This window comes from Pteropus medius, unplaced genomic scaffold, assembly GCF_902729225.1.
Source record: "Pteropus medius unplaced genomic scaffold, Ma_sr-lr_union100, whole genome shotgun sequence".
Taxonomy (NCBI): domain Eukaryota; kingdom Metazoa; phylum Chordata; class Mammalia; order Chiroptera; family Pteropodidae; genus Pteropus; species Pteropus medius.
In genome coordinates this window covers 26,711,642-26,733,193 of record NW_024351730.1, presented here as the reverse complement: position 1 = coordinate 26,733,193, position 21,552 = coordinate 26,711,642, and the positions used below count along the sequence as shown (strand labels likewise).

Here is a 21,552-nt window from a genome sequence, read left to right as displayed (position 1 = left end):
TTCACACGAATATGAGCAATAGAAAAGCATTAAGGTCTCAACTCATAGAAAATATGAGAGAATGTCGAGCAGAATAACATTCCTGTAGACAATGAAAGCAAGCCACAGAATATGCTTAAATATAAATCAAAATGGCAGCATACTTCCCAAATCAGCTAAAATGAATTAATAAAATTATACAAGATAGGAAATAACAGTATCAATTAGAATTAGAAAATCCCAGAAATGAAGGCGCAGACCTCAAAGAATTAGAAGAAAAATCTTTAGAAATGAAAATTAAACTAGAAGTAACACAAAAGTGAATAAACACAACAAAAAAAGCTTAGAGTCATATAAAATAAAAAGGGAGAAATTATGAATCAAAAAAAAAAAGAAGAAAGAAAAAGGTCTTGAAAGTGGTACAGGTCTATGCCATGCCACCCTGAACACGCCCAATCTCGTCTGATCTCAGAAGCTAAGCGGGGTTGGGCCTGGTTAGTACTTGGATAGGAGACCACCTAGGAAGACCAGGTGCTGTAGGCATAAAATAATAATAATAATAACAACAACAACAATAATAAAAATAAAAATAAGTGGTACATACTAAAGATAGGCAAAGAAGATCCAACTTACAGATATTAAGATACCTGAAGAAGAAAACCAAAACAAGTGAACTAAATATTAAACTAAACACTGAAATAAAAGCAAATTTCAAGAAAATGTTTCTAAAGTGAATTATAAATAAATATATATATATTTTGAAACATCACATCGTGTACCTCAAAATATTGACACAGAATGATCTATACCAAGATTCTCAAGCAAAGGAAATTTAAGCTGAGAGTTTTATTTCCAGAAAAACTTACTTTCAAGGACAAAGAAAATAGAACAAGTGTTAGGAACATGTAAGTACTTAGAAAGTATAGTTCCCAGGAGCTTCCTCTGAATAATCTGCTAGAGAACAAGCTTCAGACAACCAATATGACCAGAGAAACATCAACACAAGGACTTGTTGTGAGCATTAAATATATAGTTAATAGTTGAACTAAAATTAAATGAGAATTTTTTAAAAAGAGTATGTAAAATGGCTGTATGATCTGTTAATGTAGTAGTAGTACAACTCTAAAACATGGGCAAAAATGGGAGGGAATAAGCAAAAAAAAATCTTTTTAACTTAAATAATTACAGTGGGACAATAGTACTGTTTTCATAGCAGCCTCAGAAAAACAACACTATTATTATTGTCCACTGTATTTATATTGTTGAATAAAGCAAACGATCAATTTTGGGGTATTCTAGCTCTATCTTCCTTTATGAACTAGAGAATTAGGATTGGGAAGGAGCATCTCCTTATAAAATATTCCAGCTAATTCATAAACATAAAACAAAATTAAAACTATGTATCTAATATGATAGTCAATAGTCATGTGTCTATAGAACATATGAATTATTCCTAGTCCAAATAAAGATGTGATGTAAATGTAAAACACAACAGATTTCATACGTGTAGTATAAAAAAAGAGAAGTTAAAATATCTTATTGACTATTTTTATGTCGATTACCTGTTGAAATGATTTTTATATATTGAGTTAAATATACATATTTATATAAATTACATTAAATTAATTTTACAAGTTATTTTTCATAAGGCTACAAGAATATTTATAAGTACACATGTGGTTCACTTTTGTGGCTCACATTACTTCTTTTACACAGTACTGAATTAGACTATTACCATTTTGAAAATTTAAAGACTTAATGGATCCCATCAGGAACATCAGTAGCTGCAAATACAAAAACAGAGTGAAGTTCAGACTTAATGTGTCTCTTGATAAAAGAATACAACACCATTTATTGTCTTACCAAAGGGATGCAACCAGAGTCTGATCAAATCCCTAGATCCAAATCTCATTTAAGTAAATTCAGAGAACAAAAGAACATGATAAATTGAACTGAATGTGACGTAATACTCAAAGTCACAAGTGCAACATTAACAGATACGAAGAACGTTTCCTATTTCTCAACCCATTTTCAAACAGGAGAAATCATTGTAGTTCTAGAAATACACAAAGTAGTACAAGAAAGTGTAGCAAACAACAGAAGATAAAAAAGTGAATTATAAAAATATTTGATTATTCCAGTATAAGGCAAAAAAAAAAGGGAGGGGGAATAAAAAAAAAACAGTGGGGCAAATAGAAAATAAATAGCAAGATGATAAAAAATAAACCATTTATATCAGTATTACATTAACTATAAATGGACTTAAGACTCCAAAAACAGACAAATACTGTCTTTAAAAAAAAAAATAAAGACTTAATGAAATGCAGTTTATAAGAGATAATGTCTTAAGGAAATAGGGTGAAAAAAGATATATCATGCAAACACTAACATCAGCAAAGTAGAATTTAAGGCAAAAAAAAGCATAATGAAATATATATGTCCACCAAAAAATATGCCCTAAAATGTTCAGAGCTGCTCTATGCCTAATAGCTCAAAACTGAAAACAACACATCCATCGACAATAGAATTGTTTTAACGCATGTTCTTCCCATGCCCTTTTAGAATCACTACTACCGCCCATCACGACTCTGACTTCAAAGAGTACAGATTAGTCTTTCTTGTTTTTGAAAAATAGACAAAACCTCACAGCATGCATCATTTTGTATCTCTCTTTTTTCACTCCAAATTTTGTTTGGGAGATTATTCTATGTTATTGTGTGTAACTGTAGTTCATTATTATTTCTGTATACATTTCATTATGCGACTATACCACACATATTTATCCATTCTACAGTTGTTGAGTATTTGGATAGTTTATAATTTTAGAGTTATTAGAAATGCTTTCTATGAAACATAATAGTATGTCCTTAGGTGCCCATATATATGCATTTCTGTGAAGTATCTTCTTCAGAGTGGTGTTGCTGGGTCCTGGGATAAACAACGGCCAAAGAGCTTTTCAAAATATCTGAATGGGGGTTCTGGTTACTCTATATCTTTGCCGACACCTTTTAATTTTAGCCAAAATGGTATTGCATTGCGGATTTCAGTTGCATTCTTGATGGGAATCTAGTTGAGCCTCTTTTCATATGTTTATTGGCCTATGGATATCTTCCATAGTGAAGTGACTGTCAAAGTATTTCTCATTTTTCTAACAGGTTATCTGCCTTTTTTCTATTAATTTTGAAACCTTTTCCTCTGTTGGATATAGGTGAAATTATTTTATCCTATTCTGTGGCTTATATTTGCACTCTCTTAAAGGCGTCTTTTGATGAACAGTAATACCTTTAATATAGTCCTTTGTGAATTTTTTAAAAAGCTGTTTTTAATTTAAGATCTTTGTCTTCCTTTTATCTGGTTTGCCTGTCTCACAGAATTGTCAAAATAAAATGTAAAAAAAAATATGGAAGAGCTTTCTAAACAGTTAAGCAGTTATAGTAACATTGGTTATTATAGTTTATAATGAATATCTTAATGAACTTCAGAGTTACACAGATCATAATTAACATCTCACCTGTGCCACTTATCTGAGTAAATTTAGGTAAATGATTACTTCTTTAGTCCTCAGTTTCCTAATCAATGAAATAATAATAATAATATCTAACTGATAGGGCTATTGTAAAGATTAAATTAGGCAACGCATGTAAGAGAGCTTAACATGGGAGCTGACTCAGATAGGTTAAAGGTCAGTTCTGATTTTCTTATATCTGTGATAGAATTGTAGGTGAATAAGAGTCCAAAATTCTTGATTCCCAGTAACAGAAAATTTCTTTAAGAAAAGCAATGAATTATTTTTGTGCCCAGAATAAACATTTACATTTTACTATTGATACCGATAACTTTTCTTTGTATTCTCCATGGTTTTCCACTTGTATTAAAATAAATTAACCAAAATATAAAACTAAAATTTCTGGAAATTTTTATTTTTAGATTTTATTAAATGAATTGAGTTTTTACACAAAACAATCTTAAATTCAGCCCCAACTTCAAAAACTATAGTTCAACCTTGTTGGCTCTATCTTCTCTGTGAAGTTCAATTATTCAAGTAGGTTCTTTTATTTTCCTTGCTGAGTCACAAGAACCTTAGTTTTGAAGTAGAACATACCTGGGTTTGATTTCTATTTCCTCTACTCACATCCTAGTTTATTTTTTAAATGGGGTAATAATTCTTATTGTTCATATTTATCATTCAAGAATTTGAGGTTATATATATACACATATATATGTGTGTGTATATGTATATAATATATATATTGCATATATATATATATCGCCCAATATGAGACCTGTCACACTGTAAGTGTACAATAGCAAAGACTATTATTCTTAGAGCAATGACTCCAAACCATGAAACTCTCAAATTTTGAAGCAGTTCCAAGTGCAGCATTCTGATTATAGTTTACTCCCTGTCAACAGTAATCAATTTTGAAAAATATTTACATTAAATTAATTGCTAAACATTATGGTTTGACAAAACTATATGGTTAGAGTTCTGAAGTCAGATTGTCTAGGTTTGCATCTCAGCTCTGCCCTGTGTTAGCTGCGTAACCTTCCTTAACTTCTTCACATGCCTCAGTTTCCTCATGTATAAAATGGTGGTAATAATACCAACTTATGGAATTAAATGAGTTAATATTTATAAAGCAATTATAAATATTATAGTGCCTGTCATATAGTAAGCTCTATTTGAATGTTTCACTAAAAAATAACTAGTATATATGTCATTTGGAAATATATTTTATTTGTTTCTTCTAAGAAAAAGATCGAAGCCTTTTAAATTCTTTTAAAGTCACATTAATCCAAAAAGTGTTATATATCTCATTCATAAATTAATTCATTTAACAAACATTTACTGAATACTTAGTATACTTCAGGCTCTGTGGTATCTCTCAAGGGAGCCAAGGCACGCAGACAAGTATTTAAAATATGATAATTGCTATGCTCTACAAACTACATTGATCCACAGTATACCTTACTCTTTAGACCTTTTAATTTTAAGTCTTAGACTGTGCCAAGAATGGCTTACAAAGAGAGTTTAACAACTATCAAAGAAAACCAATATATTTTTGTTGGCCCCGAGGATGCAAACAAAACTGAGAAAATAGTTGAAAGCATCCTTGCTAGGTATGAAAATGTTTTGTTTCTCTTTATGGATTATGACAAGTTGCAAGGGACCCTTTGTGATGGACAGAAGATAGATAAACAGAAATACTTTCCTCACGAAGCATGTCTGTACAATCTAAAACAATTAATCTTGCCAGAGTCAGTCAGCTCTAATGGAGCTGCCTGGCATGGGCCATTCATCAAAGCCCACTAATCCATCACACAGGACCAGACACATCGCTTGGCAGGTCTGCCACTCCTGCCACGTGCCTAGATGCCTGGGAATCTGTGTAAGGCAGAGCAAGCCCTTGGAGTTATTTATGGTTGTCTTAAAAGAGGGAATCTGAAGCTATTCATATTCAATGCTATTGATTTTAATGAAGATGTCAACAGAAAACTACCTCCTCTACTGACACAAAGCTCATTTATTTTGAGAAATAAAAGTCTGACAATGTGTCCTCCTCTCAAACTCAAAAGTCTAGGCATGACAAATCATTCTTGTCAGCATATGCACATTTTCTAATATTTCTCATTAAAAAAATAAATAAAATCCTTATCAGAGCTGACATCTCCTATAGCTTCTGTCCCATTTCTCTGATCCCTATTTTAAAAATATTTCTTCACTTTCCATTTCTTCTTGAATATTCTCTGGTTAGACTTTCATTACTTCATTGAAATTACTTATGTCAAGGTCACCAACAACATACTACTTGCCATTCCCAATGACCGAACTTTAGTTCTCCTTTCTCCCTCTCAAACTTCCTTCACCTTACTTCTAGAAAGCCAACTGGTTTTCCTCCTTTACTGACCTCTCCTTCTGAATATCCTTTGCTGGTATCTCTTTTTTATGCTAGCTGTTGGTGTGCTCTAGAACTCAGTTTTCAGGCCCCCTCTCTTCTCTATAGTTACTTCTCAGATGAGATCTCAGGATGTCAAATGGCTATAAATATCATTAACATAGGACGGTTTCCACAATTTGATAACTCCATCCTGGACCTCTCCCAAACTCTGTATTTTTATTTTCACTGCCTATTTAATGGCTCTACTTGAATGTCCAAGAGGTATCCAAGCTTAATACACCCAAACTACAACTACTGGTTTCCGCCCCCTAAATATGATTATCTCCTAGTCTTTCTCATCTTAGTAAATGTTGTATACTCTGCCACTCATGTCCAAAACCTTGCAATTATGTTTGAACCCTCTCTTATTCACACTAAACTCTCTATACAATCAACTAAAGTCTTGTTGACTTTAACCTCAAAATATACCTCAAGGCTGACTACTACTCACCACTTCTAGGACTACTGCCTTTACCTTATCATCATCACTCATGTTGACAACTTCGAGTCCCCTAACTCTTCTCCTTGCATTCTCTCTTGCTCTTCTTCAGTATATTCTTCATTCATATATACTTTTTAGTCAAAAGTATATGTCATAGCTTTCTCTTACTTAACACATTTTAATGATTCTCTATTGCACTAGAATCGAATCCAAATTCTACACCACGGCCTTTGAGGCCTTGTGTAATCTGGCCCTGTCTTTCTCTTTAACATCACCTCTTTCCACTTTTTTCACTCCTTTTCACCCTCACTGGCCTCTTTCTTAAACCTGGTTTTTCTGCCATAGAATGTTGTATTTGTTGCCTTTTCCTTAGACAACTTCCCTCAGAGCAGCAATATGAATCTCTCCTCACTTTAATTATAAAATTAAATTGATCAAATTTAATTGATCAAATTTCACTTTTTAGAGAGGCCTTCTCCAATCACTTTCCTTCCATCAAGTTCCATGTCATTATCACAACTAGATTTTTCACTATACAATTTATTGAAAATTTGTTACATTCCTATATTTGTTTACTTGTTTATTATCTATCTCCTCAAGAAAATGTATGTTCCATGAAGACAAGTACTTGGTCTCTTTTGTTTACCTTTATTTCCCCAGTTCTAGAAGAGTATCTGGTGTATTTTAGGTGCTTAATAGGTAATATTGAATGAGTGGATTTTTTAAATTAAAGCATTGGGATAAGTAATATAATAAAGTCCCTTCTTATTCTCAAATCTTCTGGTTCCAAGTCATTAAATGTTCTCTCCTATAAGAACTACCATTGGGCCTCAATTTTTTATGAAGTGGATATTGGGAGAATATGGGTATATGAAGAAGGGATTGGGATAGATTGTGAGGAAGCCAATCCAGGAAAACTATAATGTAAAATGGGGGTGGGTGGGTATGAAGTTATCTAAAATATGCTTCCAAGTGAACAAAAAAATGTTTATGAGAGATTTAGTAATCATCTTTGTATATGGCTTCCTAAGCCAGACAAATACTCCATGCTCCCCTGGACCTATAATGAGGTATTAAAATACCTATGGATAGTTGCAATAATCACTCCATACCCCTTCAGCTCTGACCTTTATCACAATCTGTTTTTCACTGCTTTCTAAACCATACCCATCTCTGAACTCCTGGCTTTAAACTAGAGCCTCAAATCTTATCTCTGCAGCACCACAGTTGGTGTTTGAATCCCCTTCTATGCATGGCTTGATTTAGGATTCCAGATCTCTGGAGCCTATGACCTTCTGTAGGAGTCTTCTTATGTTACCCTCTGCCTCAAGAAACCAAAACTGGGAGCATGCACTGCACCAGCCCTGCACCTATCTAGAGAAGGTGATTTTGATAGATTAAAAATAAAAACAAATTTCTAGATCAAATAAATTAGAATTCTAAGTAAATCTCTACAGTGAATTCATAAACAAATAATTAGTGGATTTGGACACATTCAAGACACTTTTTGCATTCTTTACACAAGTAGAGTGATTAAATAAAATAATACATGCTAAGTGCTTAGCTTAGTATTTAGCACATGCTGTAATCATTAGTACAATATCATAAACTGGCTTAGAAACAGAAGTAAACAAGTTTATTTGATGAATTTAATCACATTTTTAAAGTGTGTTAAACAAGTCTGTTTTAAAGATTTAATTGCTAGTTACTTTTCATAAAAAGACTCCTCTTTATTTTTTCCTGAAGATATCACTACATTTTTCTTTTTTTCTTGTCCATTTAGCTTAAATACTTAACTGTATTTTAAGAGATTCTTTTAATATTTGATGCATTTCTATTAAAAACTGCTTAAATTTTCTTTTTTAAGAGCTATAATAAATGTTTAAATGGAGTAATAAAATTATTAATTTTTATATTTTGTCTTAGAAACATATCATAGTGATGGGAACATTAACAATTATCCCATTTTAGTACACTAAATACTGTTTTACTAAGAAGTAGATAATAAATACTAAGTGAAAAAGATAATAGACAAAGTGCTAAATGAAAAGTTAGGCAATATATCTGTCATTCATTCGACGGACACATATTGATGCCTTATGATTTAGAACTATTGGAAGTAGCCTAATGACGCAAAACTAATGGGATATCAGTAAATTTGTCTCATAAAGAAGACAATAAGCATACAAGAAATGCAATGGTGAAATAAGACAGAAAATATATTTGCTCTTATGGAGCTTATAGTTTAGTGGTGGGGGACGGGGAGGGAACATGCAATCGAAAAATAAAAAATAAAATAATTTGAAAGATTAAATTACTTCCCAATTACCTATCTTTCAAACATTATCAGTGTTAAGTATGTATGTGAAGAGTAGAGTCATAAGTCTCATATTTTCTGTCTCAGTTTCCCCTCTGTAAAACTGACAATTTTGTCAAGATCTTTTTAAGATAATAAAGTAAGGAAAGCACCATCTCCATGATCTATTTATCTTCTTTGAAGCTTCTTCCAGTACGAATAACCATTGAGGCCATGATTCACTTCTAATTATAAATAAGAATTAGGCTTTGGACAGCTTAAGGAATCCTACTGCATACTGGACCTACCTACTCAAAGATGGGATATCCTTCAGTCATCGACTAACTTCAGGGAGCATGTGATTTTTTAGGTCACCCAAGTTATCTAAGGAGGCCGAATCCAGTTGGAAGTCTCTGGGGAGTGCACTGAGATCGATGCAGGATTCTTTTTGATGTGTAAGTGATTGGGAAAAAGCTCTGGAGCACAACTCACCAAGAAAGATGTTCTCAGATTCTGAAGACCTCAGGACCCCTCCATCGATTTTTATACTACAGTCTTAGATGGAAAATAGTGGCCTCAATGGTTATCACAGGCCAGTGATAACCCAGCCTGGTGGCTCATATGATATAAACTACCATGTAGTTAATAGGTCGACTGCATCCCTGATTCATTTTTCATATTCCAGAGTAGAACTGAAGCTCAAAATGGATAAAATCACTAAGACAATTGGAATAAAATCTATGTATACAAAATTTCTTCCCAATCTCACAGATAGGTAGAGTATCAATCAGGACAGATAGAGACAGAAGCACACACACTAATTTGAACAGGGAAATTTTAATATAAACGTTATAAGCATAATTAACTAAAACGGCTACTGTAAATGCTCTAGGACTGAGAAACAAAACCCAGTGAAGGAATACATTTGGAAGGGAGTCTTCTTTTTAAATCTGGGGTTTACGCCTCACTGGAGAAGCTGTCGTTGGAATCCATTGGATAGCAGAGATTTCACTAAGTTTCTCCAGGCCAGACTGATCCAAAATTGCTGGGTAAATCAGGAAACACGCCTCCACCCTTTCCACCCTCAGAGTACAAGTGACCTGAAGTTGGCAAAAATGGAACTGCAGCCAGAACTGACAAGCCAGAAACACCTTCCATGGTGCAGGTGGGCTGGGGCTGGCAGGTAAGGAACTATAGTTGGAACTAACTAGCAGGAACTGTCTCTCTAAGGTGCTGGTGGATCACAGCTGTAAAGCTGACTGTGAGTGCCTACAAGACTCACTGGGAATCCACTCATGGGAGTGCCTATAACACTTGACAGGAAGCCACACACAAGACTGCCATTGAAACTCAATGGGGATAAGTGCCACTAGATGTCTCCTACATGTGGCACCAGTAGTCAGGCATTAGGAGCAAGAACATGTATCTAGGAGCACATTGGAACCAGGGAGAAAAGCCCATTCTTCCTGCAGTGTTCCTCCAGTTCCCTTTATTGACAATGTTTAACATCATGTCAGGTGTAAAAGAAAAATGCTGATAGAATCTATCTCCATATTGCAAAGCAGGCAATGAAGGGTAGATTTGGAGCTGAGAGGCAATAAATGATAATTGCCACAGACCATTAGACCACCTCTTCAGCTACTCACTTTCCACAAGTACCCTCCTAACACATTTGAACTTCTGCACAACAATAAGACAACTCCATATTTCCACCTAACAAAATTCAGCTAGCCTTATGACAGATGAAGTTCTTATCCTTTTCCCAAAATGAGAAGAGGCATAATCCTAGCAGTCATTGTATCCATTGCAGCCTATATTAATTATTCCTCAAGTTGTCATAATTCCACTGAATATGTCGTTACCTAAAGACAAAATTATAAAGTTAACTTCCATCAACCAGTATACAAAATTAAATGGGAAGAAGAGAGAAGAAAATGGTTAGTATTTACAAACGTTAAAAGTAAAGAGAATACATAATGCTAATGTGGTCCTTGTTTCTGCAATTGTCCATTAGACTATAGTTGATATCTATGACTTCCTTTATTACCTATTCCATATTTGCCTTGCCACAACCATAGCTGGTTAGGGTTCTTTACCTGGCAGAGTAATCCAAACTTTTATTCCCAAAGGGTCTGAGTTCTCAATCATTCTGCCTCTTTGTGGTTGCTATAGTTTTCCAATGAATTTACTACTGAGCCTGAAAGTATTAAGAGGTACCCCAGAAAAGCCACTGAATTTCAGACATTATCCTCCTTACCCCCATTGTGTAGGAATAGCCCAATTTCCCTTTGATAATTGGAATAGATTGCCCCAAGCAGAAAAGTAATCTTCCTTTTTCTTTTGGCCTAGTTTTTCAGTGGAATAAGAAGCCCAAAATAACTAGATGGTGGTCTCATCAGTGGAATTGGAATAATGCCCCCAAATGGAAGCATTCTCCACCTCCTGGTGACTAAGACTTGAAACAAACATAGCTCCAAGTTTCAGGGACAGGAAGCAAAACTTCTGTGGGTAGGTTATTATGAGTTATTTTGAGAAGAGCACTGTAAATCTATACCTTGATTCCCAGACCCATGTATTTTGACTATAGAAAAGATAGCATCATATAATTATCTCTGATTCAACAAATAATATGCATTCTGTAAAACAGAACTCTATCCTTTCAGAGTACTGTCAGCCAACTGATACCGTAACTGACTGGTCTAGTAAGCTATTTCACCTTCCAATTAGACCAGCCACTTTGGAGTGATGGGGATACAGTAAGGTCAGTTAATTCCATCTGCATGAGCCCACTGCTGCATTTCTTTTGCTTTCAAATGAGTTCCTTGATCAGACACAATCCTGTATATAATGCCATGAAAAGGACAAGTCATTCTGTTAGTCCAATGCTGACAGAAGCATTACAGGCAGGAAAGACAAATCTTTATCCAAAATTTGTCTATTGGAAGAAACAAATTCCTTTCCCTTCATATTGGAAGATAACCAATGAAATTAATCTGGATGCCAAGAGCCTAGCTGGGACCCATGAGAAATCAAGGGTTCAACCTTGGCCTCTGCTATCAGCAGATTAAGCACTCAACAGTAGAATTAATCAGGTCAGTCTTGGTAAGGGGACACAATGATATTCAACTATGCATAGCTTTCATCTCTGATATCACAGCTTCTCTGTTCATAAGCCCTTTAAACAGGCAGTGGGGTAGCTAAAGAAAAAAGCTGACTGACCATGCAGAAGAACATGTCATCTTGTGCACATGACTATTAAGACGGATGCTCTTTGGAGGATATTAACATTGGAAACAGATATCTTCACAGTGTGTGTGCCCATTCTAAGGAGTCCATCAGACTTCCTTGTCATCAATCTTCCTTTCTTATTCCTTGTAAGAACCTGATCATCTCGCTAAAACAACTGCACTGCACATGAATCTGTACTTCTATCTTTTACTCAAGGCACAGTAGACAACCAAAATATGTTATAAAATGTTAATTAGACATGCAAATGTAATTTCTATAAAATAAATAGCATTCCATACTAAATCCAGCTATGAGCCTCCCTAGATTCATTTAGTACTACTTGACTCCCAGATCTTGCATTCTTGATCAAGGGCATCCTGGAAGCTCCCACTGTTACCTTTCATTTAACACCACTCTCAATCTTTCCCAGAGTGAGGTCTGGACTTAGGCACACTTCTATGGCCCCTATCATGAGACAATGCACAGCAAATTTACCTGCTCCTCTCCAGCTCAACCAGATCACACCTGGGTTTTCCTAGCACATACCCGAATGGCCAGGTAACACAACCCAGAAGTACAGTGACATTAATGTCCATGGCATGAACTTTGACCAATGAAGATACAAGTTCAAGTAGGAGCTTGCAAATAAACCCACTTCTTTCCTCCTGCTGATAATTATTCTAAGGCATAGCGATTACAGACATCAGTTCAAGAGACATCCCTTGTGACTGAGCAGCTAGCCAGTTTTCTGTGACTCTGTAGTCAACTAGTTAACAAATAATTTTATTTGCTTTCTTTCCTCCCAATCTCATTTCTCTTTTTCCTTCACTCTTATTACCTGGGCTTGTACTCCTCAATAAAGCATTAGCACATTAGCTCTGTTTCCAGCTCTTTTCTAGGTCACCTGGGCAATATATATAATAATTCTCCAGGGGATTTTTTAAAAGGACATTATAATGAGTCTTTTATAATGTTATTAACATATCTTCCCCATTTTCCATAAATTAGTCTTATTTATATATGGCCATCCAAGTTGTACTTTGGAATCTCATTGCACCATTTATTTCAAGTTTAAGTTACAATAATTTTTAAATTATAGCATACCTTCCCATCAAATGTTTAGTGGTCTATAAGAAATGAAGGAATTCACAGAAAATCTCAGTTAAATCGCATAGATTACTGTAGTTTTTTTTTTTTTCTCAGAAAACTGATTTTAACAGCCAAAAAAATAAGTCCTTACGGCATTTAACAAACAACTGCTTTTCGCCAGTATTCCCAATGGCCTTACCCGGTGGTATTTATTGGATAGCTAAAGACAATGCTGAAATTTGCTTATTTTGGCCAACAAATGGAAAACCCAGATGCCAAGGTGAAAAAGATTTGTTCTTTGGTAGTAGCTACAGCAGCTGTCCATTTGGCATATTCCTTAGAAAACTTTGAAGTTGCCTAGGATACAGACTTCATAAAGTGGGATCCTGTAGAGCCTTTAAAAAGATGTCGTTTTAAGTATAAAAATCTATATAGACATTAAATCAGCAATTTAGCTTCTACCCTAAACGTATATGATAAATTGATTTGCTTATCTGTGGAAATAGGGCATACAATGAATAATCTAAATTATGGCACCAAATAAACTGCACATATTTTGACAAGAAAAATGAGGTCTACATATAAAATTTAGAAGTAAGGACTTGAGGGTCACATTCTTAAATGAGTTTTTTTGCAATCCTTAGACCTAAGTTTCTCTTGTAAGTAATCATTGATGAATATAAAACTGCTGTCAGTAATTGCTTACAGTTTAACAAGCAAATAGAAATCAGAGTAACATAATCCTAACTAAAATATTATCAAACACTGTCAAAACAAAGAGGATTGCCTACTTAAGTAGAAGGTGATAGGTGACAGTGTTTTAATCACTGAATTCTACACTTGAAATGGGTGAATTTTATAGCATATACATTAAACCTTAATAAAGCTGTTTTTGGGGGGTTTTTTTAAGGAAAAAATTACAGGTTATTGTTATGAAAAGAACACCCTCCTCCGAAGGCCTGAAATTCCGCACCTGTTCCCTAACCACTTAAAACTGGTTTTCTCTAGAAATCTAACTACACTTGCATATGCCTGTGGGTGAGCAGCTGGATGTGACTAGTTCAGCCTACTGCTTAGCTCACCATCCTTATAACTTGCCAGTGATCACTAGAACCATCATGGCATTCACCTCCATTGATGATCAGATGTCCCTTTGGTATCTAGTAAATTTTAGCTATAAATAAAAGGCACTTTTACATTATCCAATTTAGGTACCTAAGTCTCATCATTTTATATGCATGGAATATGCTAATAGCTGTTCCTTTCATAAAGAATTTTGCACGGACCCTAAGAAAAAAGAAATACTGAAGCAGGCAGATTGATGATATTTTACCCTGAAGAAATAGACCTTTGAAAGTATGCCAGAGTTTGAGGAAGGGTCAGCCAGGCCCTCCAAAAGGAGGCAGTTTGCACATCTTCTTGTCAATAACACTTAGCATGCTGAGCTGTTTTATCAGACAGATGGCGGACCATGCGCCATTATGACCAATATAGTATTGCCACTTGTGCAGAAGGGTCCCATGACTCTAAAGCTCCCCTGCCACCTCAGACATGGCTGTTTGTGTGGCCCTTTACAACTTAGCTGCATGGAATTCTATGTTCCAATGGCAGGAAGGAAACATCATAGGAGAACTTCAATAGGAAAATAAACTTTGAATCCTTTCATTCTGTTTTAATGGAAGAATCTGACTTATTAAAGGCCTGCTGTTATTACTGTCAGCAATTATACAATTGATTTTAGTTAAATGATAAAATGTTCTTCAAATTTAAATTTTTCAAATACATATTATCCCTCAGATTGCTGTATAATTTCTTCAGAATTTAAAAATCAGTTTTAAAATGGAATTTAGACTATCTGAACCTGAGGGAAAAAATCTAATTGATTCCCATAAAATGTATTTTGTAAATGATTTCCATTGCTATTAGATAGCCTTTTAAATTTAAGTGGAGATTCACAATTTTTATCATACATTAGAGTCCCCCCAAATAAATACTTTTCAATTTTTATGACATGTAAAATCCCAAGAATGCTTGAAATAGTGGTCAGTGGAACACTAATAGAAGCTTAGTAAAAAAAAGTTAAAATATCTATAATCATTTTGTCAAAACTTTCTCTTTGCATTGGATAGAACAAATACAAAATATTTACCAAAGAAAGATATGTTTTTAATAAAATTTTTATAATTATAACAAATAGGTTAAAAATTAGTCTATAAAATTATTTAACAACAAGAACTAAACTAATTACTAGAAGTATCCTCTTTGCATAAATGTCAGTAATTCTGAAAATAAAAAATGTTAATGGTTAAAACTATTGTATAGGGATCAATCTGGAGACTTCTTACTTGAGACAAACATGTCATAACTTAAGTTCTACTGCTGAATAATGGAACTATAATCTATTTATATATCCAATTACCACACATTTATTTCTTTACATTCAGATAAAGCATGAGTGTAAGGATATACCTAAGGTTTTCCAAACAATGTGTAGTGAATTGTTAGCCTGGAGTTCTATTTGCCCCAAATTGTCAATAACTAGTCTGTTACCACCCACACAAAAAGGGAACTCTTCACCCTACATTAGGTTCACATTTAAAAGAGTAAAACATCATTCTTTCTCAATCTAGTATAACCTATTCAAAAGTATTAACAAAATATTGGACAGGTAAGTATCTCTTCTTTGGAGTCACTAAGGCAGCCAATTAATTGGTTTGATATGGGTATTTGCTTACATAGATCGGATTCAGAATTATTTTTTCTTTTCAAGCTAAAGCTGTTTTCATTCACACTTGGGATCCTCCATCTGTCAATAAAGCCTGTTGGCTCACCACCTCACTGGCTTCAAGGTGCTAGTTTTCCATCTGGTAAAACCCTAAAGGGAACCCCAGAATCAGAGAAGCGTGAATCCTATGGGCGCTTTCAACTCTAGGGTTTCTGTCCCCAAAGAGATGGAGACTCTTTGAGAGTCGCCAAATGTTTAGAAGCAAAGCAATCCAAACATGTACATGGCTTCTCCTGTACCAGAAAAGATACCTAGTGGCAGTCCAGGAAAAAGAAACTGTAAAAGTCAGCCTCTGGTGCCCTTCCACTTCTCTTTCATTGTTCCTTTCTCCCTTCATAGCGTACATTTCACTGTCCGCTCACTATTAACAAGGAAGCATAATGTAAGTAAATTAAAACTAATTAGGAAATTGGAATAAAAGAAAAACTGGCTGGGAAAAATGATGACTGTATGGTATTTCTCAAAAATATATGCCATAAGATCCTATAATTTTACTAGAGGATGAATTATAAACTGAACACTAACTCAGTAGTTTGTTCAAAGAGAAGTTCATGATTAATGGTATTCATAAGATATTAAAAAAAAAAACTACTCAATTGACTTGAAAAAATCAGACATTCTCAGCACTGAGATTTGAAAAAAAAATTTTCTCATGGATTCTCATTAAAAAGGACACTTTAAAGTATGTGCAGAATCCTTATTACATCTACCCAGTAACTGCAACAAGTTCCATGGGGCTATTCTAATAATGACCTTCAGTAAATTAATAGCAAAGCTTTGAGGTACAGTTCAACAAAAGCAAAACAATGTGACCTAAATTCACAGCTTTCTATGTCTGTATTAACCCCAAAATAAAACTGTCAGTAAGTTTTAATTTATACTGTCTGGAAAGTATCTAGACTAGTTTTCTTTTCTTTTCTTTTTTTTCCCCTTGGCCAATTAAATGTAGACCCATATGCCTTGATAACTGTCCATCCTGGGAGTAATTAGGGGTGACATCATTTTAAGAACTGTGAAGTCTAACAGGACATGTGTTTTAATAGAAAGCCACTGAATTTCTTGGTAATGGGCCTTGGAACAAGGAAATGACCACTTATACGGCCCAAACTTTTCTAAAATAATTAACTATTCTGGGTCTAATTCAGATAGATATAGATATATTTGTAATCAAAGTCCCAACTTTCTATAGTAAAAGATAAACCCCAAATCATTTTATCCTAGGAAGATTTTAAAGAAAGCATCGCCTGATATAAACAGTAATTTATTGGTTTTGTAGTCTTATCTTTGCTGGAAACATTTTCCTGAAACAATTAACTCTTGTTGACATAAAAGGTCTCAGTTCTCATTAACTGTTTCTCAGCTTTTCCATGTTTTTCTGTGGTTGCTTTACCCTCAAGTGGTCTTCCCCATTCTGGTGACAAGATGCCCACCAGAAACCCCAAGAATATATTCTACCAATTAAGCAACCCCAATTAAAAGGGATTGCATCTTCCTTAATAGTACTATTAAAAGTCCTGGGCCTAATTCTAATTGGCTTAGCTTAAATCAAATTATAAGCCTATCACAGGGTCAGATGAATAAAACATACTTATCTGCTAGTTCTGGCTCATGTACCTATACTTAAAATAGAAAGTGAGGGAGAGGGTATTTCACCTGAATGTCATAAAATAGGGGTCAGCAAATGATGGTCCACAAGTCAGCTACTTGCTTTTGTGAATAAAGGTTTATTGGAACACAGTCATACCTATTTGTTCATTAATTGTGTATGTCTGCTTTCATGTTAAAATGGTAGAGTTGAATAGCTGCAACAGAGACCATATAGTCTGCAAAGCCTAAACTATCTTACCCTTTAAGAAAGTTTGCTGACCCCTCAGATAGACCAAAAATGGGTCTTTTTCTCAAAAGAAAAACAAGGGATTTCTAATTTTTTTTAAAAAAAAAAAGATGGAATAAATGCTAGACAGGCAAAATCAATATTACTCCTCCAAGATGAACTGGTTTCAAATGATATCCCACATATCTAAATTAGTTGAACTGATCAAATAGATTTTGGAAGGCATCTTAAAAAACAGTATTTGATTATTAAAAATTATCTTCTAACGTCACCTGAATTAGTGACAACAATTATTCCATATATACATAGAAGAATGCTTAATTTTCTATTTTCAAAGGTGGCTAAAGAGAAAAACACTTAAATCCAGCTCAACGTGGTATTAAGGCAGACAAGTTAAAAAAAAGGAAAGAAGCTTCTTAGCTGATAACGGCCAAGACCAGGTAACAATGGCAGACATTGTGCTAGGTATTTTATATATTCTTATCCCATTTAATCCTAACTATCAATTCTGTGAGGTAAGTATTATTATCACCATTTTATAGATAAGCTCAAAGAGGACAAGGAACTTACCTTAGCCAAAATATTACAGTGGCAGAACTAGCTCCTGAATCCATGCTCCCTCTCAGCGACACATGTGACACTGTCTTCCCTGTGAAAAACAAAAAGTAATTCATGGTGAGGCTAACAGAGCATGAATCAATTCAGTGTTGATTATTCTACTGCTATACTCAGTAATACCCCATGGCAGTGTTAAGCTCTCAAAGAATCTTGGAGTTGTCAGATATACAAAAGTCAAACAGATGTTATCTTCAAGAACAAATTCTCATTTCATATGATGTGCTGGAAGGATCTGGGTGTTTATATGAGTCATCTGGCCCATAATTTATTAGTAGCCTAAACCACCGGATAGAGAACTCAACTCAGGAACTGGAGAATTGAATTCTTTTACTGACTTTGTTGAGCAAAGTCAGTAAATTGAATTCTTTTACTGACTTTGTTGAGCAAAGTCAGTAAAAGAATTCAATTCTCCAGTTCCTGAGTTGAGTTCTCTATCCGCTGGTTTAGGCTACTTGTTCAACAATTGTGAAAGCCAATGAACTATTATTTTTGACATGTGTATGACTATAAGCTTCTGGAAAATGTTGTAAACATTAACATAGAAAAGAACCTGAGTACTTATGGAAAACACATTTCAATGCATCAGAGCACGATTTTAGAAATAAAAAACGGAACTAAGGAGAGTTGTGGAAAATTTAACTGCTGCTTTGGAGCAAAAGGAAAATTATCAAATTCATGATCACTATTTTAGTTATTATTTTTAAAAACATTTTTTAATTATGAAAAATATCAAACATATATAAAAGTAGAGAATCATTGTTTATATCATGTACCCTGTCAAAGCTTAATCAATTATCAATGTATGTCCAATCTTGTTTTATCTATAACCTCAATAATACCTCACGCCCACTGAATAATGTTAAAATAAACTTCAAACATATCATTTCATCCATAAATTCAAAATACATCTCTAAAAGATAATAACTACTGAACAAAAACCATAATCACAATAGCATTATCATACTTAAAAAATTAATAATAAATTCTTTTCCTGTTTTTAAATAAATTTTTAGTTGTTACAGTTGACATATATTAGTTCCAGGTGTACAACGTTGTCATTTGACATTTATATAACTTACAAAGTGATCATCCCAATAAATCTAGTACTCATCTGATACCACACATAGTCATTACAATATTATTGACTATATTCTTTACGCTACACTTTACATTCCCGTGACCATTTTGTAACTACCAGTTTGTACTTCTTAACCCCTTCTCCTTTTTCACCCACCCTGAATCCCCTTTCCATCTGGCAACCAACAAAATGATCTCTGTATCTATGAGTTTGTTCCTGTTTTGTTTGTTCATTTTGTTCTTTAGATTCCACATGAGATCATACGGCATTTGTCTTTCTCTGATTTACTCCATTCAGCACAATACTCTCTAGGTCCATCTATGTTGTTTTAGATGGCAAGATTTTTTTTTTTTTTTATGGCTAATATTCCATTTTGTGTGTGTTTGTGTGTTTGACCTCTTCTTAATCCATTCATCTATTGAAGGGCACCGAAGTTGCCTCCAAATTTTAGCTATTGTAGTAATGTTGAAATTAACATGTAGATGCACATATTCCTTTGAATTAGTGTTTTGGATTTCTTTGGATAAATATCCAGAAGTAGAATTACTAGGTCTTTGTCTCTTGTTATAGCCTTTGTTTTAAAGTCTATTCTGTCTAGTTTAAGTACTGCTACCCCAGCTTTTTGTTTTGTTTCCACTTTCATGAAGTACTTTTTTCCATCCCTTTACTTTTAGTCTGTGTGTATCTTTCGATATGAGGTCTCTTATAGGCAGTAAATGTAAGGGTCTTGTTTTCTTATTTATTCAGCCATCCTATGTCTTTTGATTGGAGCATTTAATCCATTTACATTTAAAGTATTTATTGATAGATATGTAGTAATTGTCATTTATTATTCATATTTTTTTTCTCTCTCCCCACCCCCTTTTACTTAAAGAAGTCTCTTTAATACTTCTTGTAATACTGGTTTGGTGATGATGAACTCCTTTAGCTTTTTCTTGCCTGCAAAGCTCTTTATCTGTCCTTCAATTCTAAATAGTAGCTTTGCTGGGTAATCTTGGTTGTAGGTCCTTGCTTTTCATGACTTTGGATATTTTGTGCCAGTCCTTTCTGGCCTGCAAAGTTTCGGTTGAGAAATCAGCTGACAGTCTTATGGGAGCTCCCTTGTAGATAACCAACTGCTTTCCTCTTGCCACTCTTAAGGTTCTCTCTTTGTCTTTAACTTTTGGCATTATAATTACAATGTGTCTTGATGCTGGCCTCTTTAAGTTCATCTTATTTGGGATTCTCTGAGTTTCCTGGGCTTATATGTCTAGTTCCTTCATCAGGTTAGGGAAGTATTCCATCATTATTTCTTCAAATAGATTTTCAATTCCTTGCTTTCTCTCTTCTCCTTTTGGTATCCCTTTGATGAGAAAGTTGGTATGTTTGATGTTCTATTTTTTCATTTGGGCCACGTTTCTTTGTCTCCCCCATTGTGGCTGCCTCCCTGTGTTTGCTTCCATGTATTAGGTAGAGCTGCTATGTCTCCCAGTGTTAGTAGAGTGCTTTATATAGTAGATGTCCTGCGGGGACCCAGGGGCACAGTCTCTCTGTTCACTTGGGTGCTCTAGGTGTGTCCCTTGTGTGTGCCCTTCTATTACAGTTGAGCCTTAATTGCTGTTTGCATGTCAATGGGAGAAACTGACCCTTGGACTGATTGGTTGTGAGGACAAGGTAGAGTGGAGGAGCTGTTGTGCAGGGGCTGACCCTACAGAGCAAGATTTGCTTTTGTGGGGCTCTTGATTCCTGCCCAGTCTGCCCTTTGGATGTATCATCCCTGGAAGCAGTCAGGTGGTGCTCTAGCTCAGTCCAAGCCAGCCACCAGGTGTGTTGGCCCCAGGGCCTCCTGGGAGGGGTCCTGCCATAGCCTTAGTTCAGCCATAGCCTGTGCCCTGTCTTGGTCCACCTGGCATGAGCCATAAGGCAATCTAAAGGTGGCTGCCACCCATGCTGGGCTTGGAGGTACCTCAGAGAGGCCAGGCCTTGAACCGAAGCTAGCTGCACCAATGCCAGATTTGGGGCTGCTCAGTAAGAGACACATTGCATGCAGAGGCCAGGTGCTCCTTGTTTGGAGTTTGTGAACTTTTGAGCAATTTTAGGAAGGTCTGCAACATGAACCAAAACAGGACATTTGTACGGCAAAGCCAGTGGAAATGCTTTGGGTGGACCTGCAAGTTGGGTGAGGTGGGGTCTCAGGGAATCACCAGGGCAGCATGACCAGTCTTAGCTAAGCTGACAGAGACTCAGATATGGTGGCTGCCTGCATCTGCATGCCAAAGGTGTAG

General features: G+C 35.0%; 1 pseudogene; it reads left to right on the top strand.

Annotated features, from left to right (window-relative positions):
- The first annotated feature begins 404 nt into the window (after positions 1–404).
- LOC120588492 (uncharacterized) lies at positions 405–522 on the top strand (annotated as a pseudogene).
- Positions 523–21,552: the final 21,030 nt, after the last annotated feature.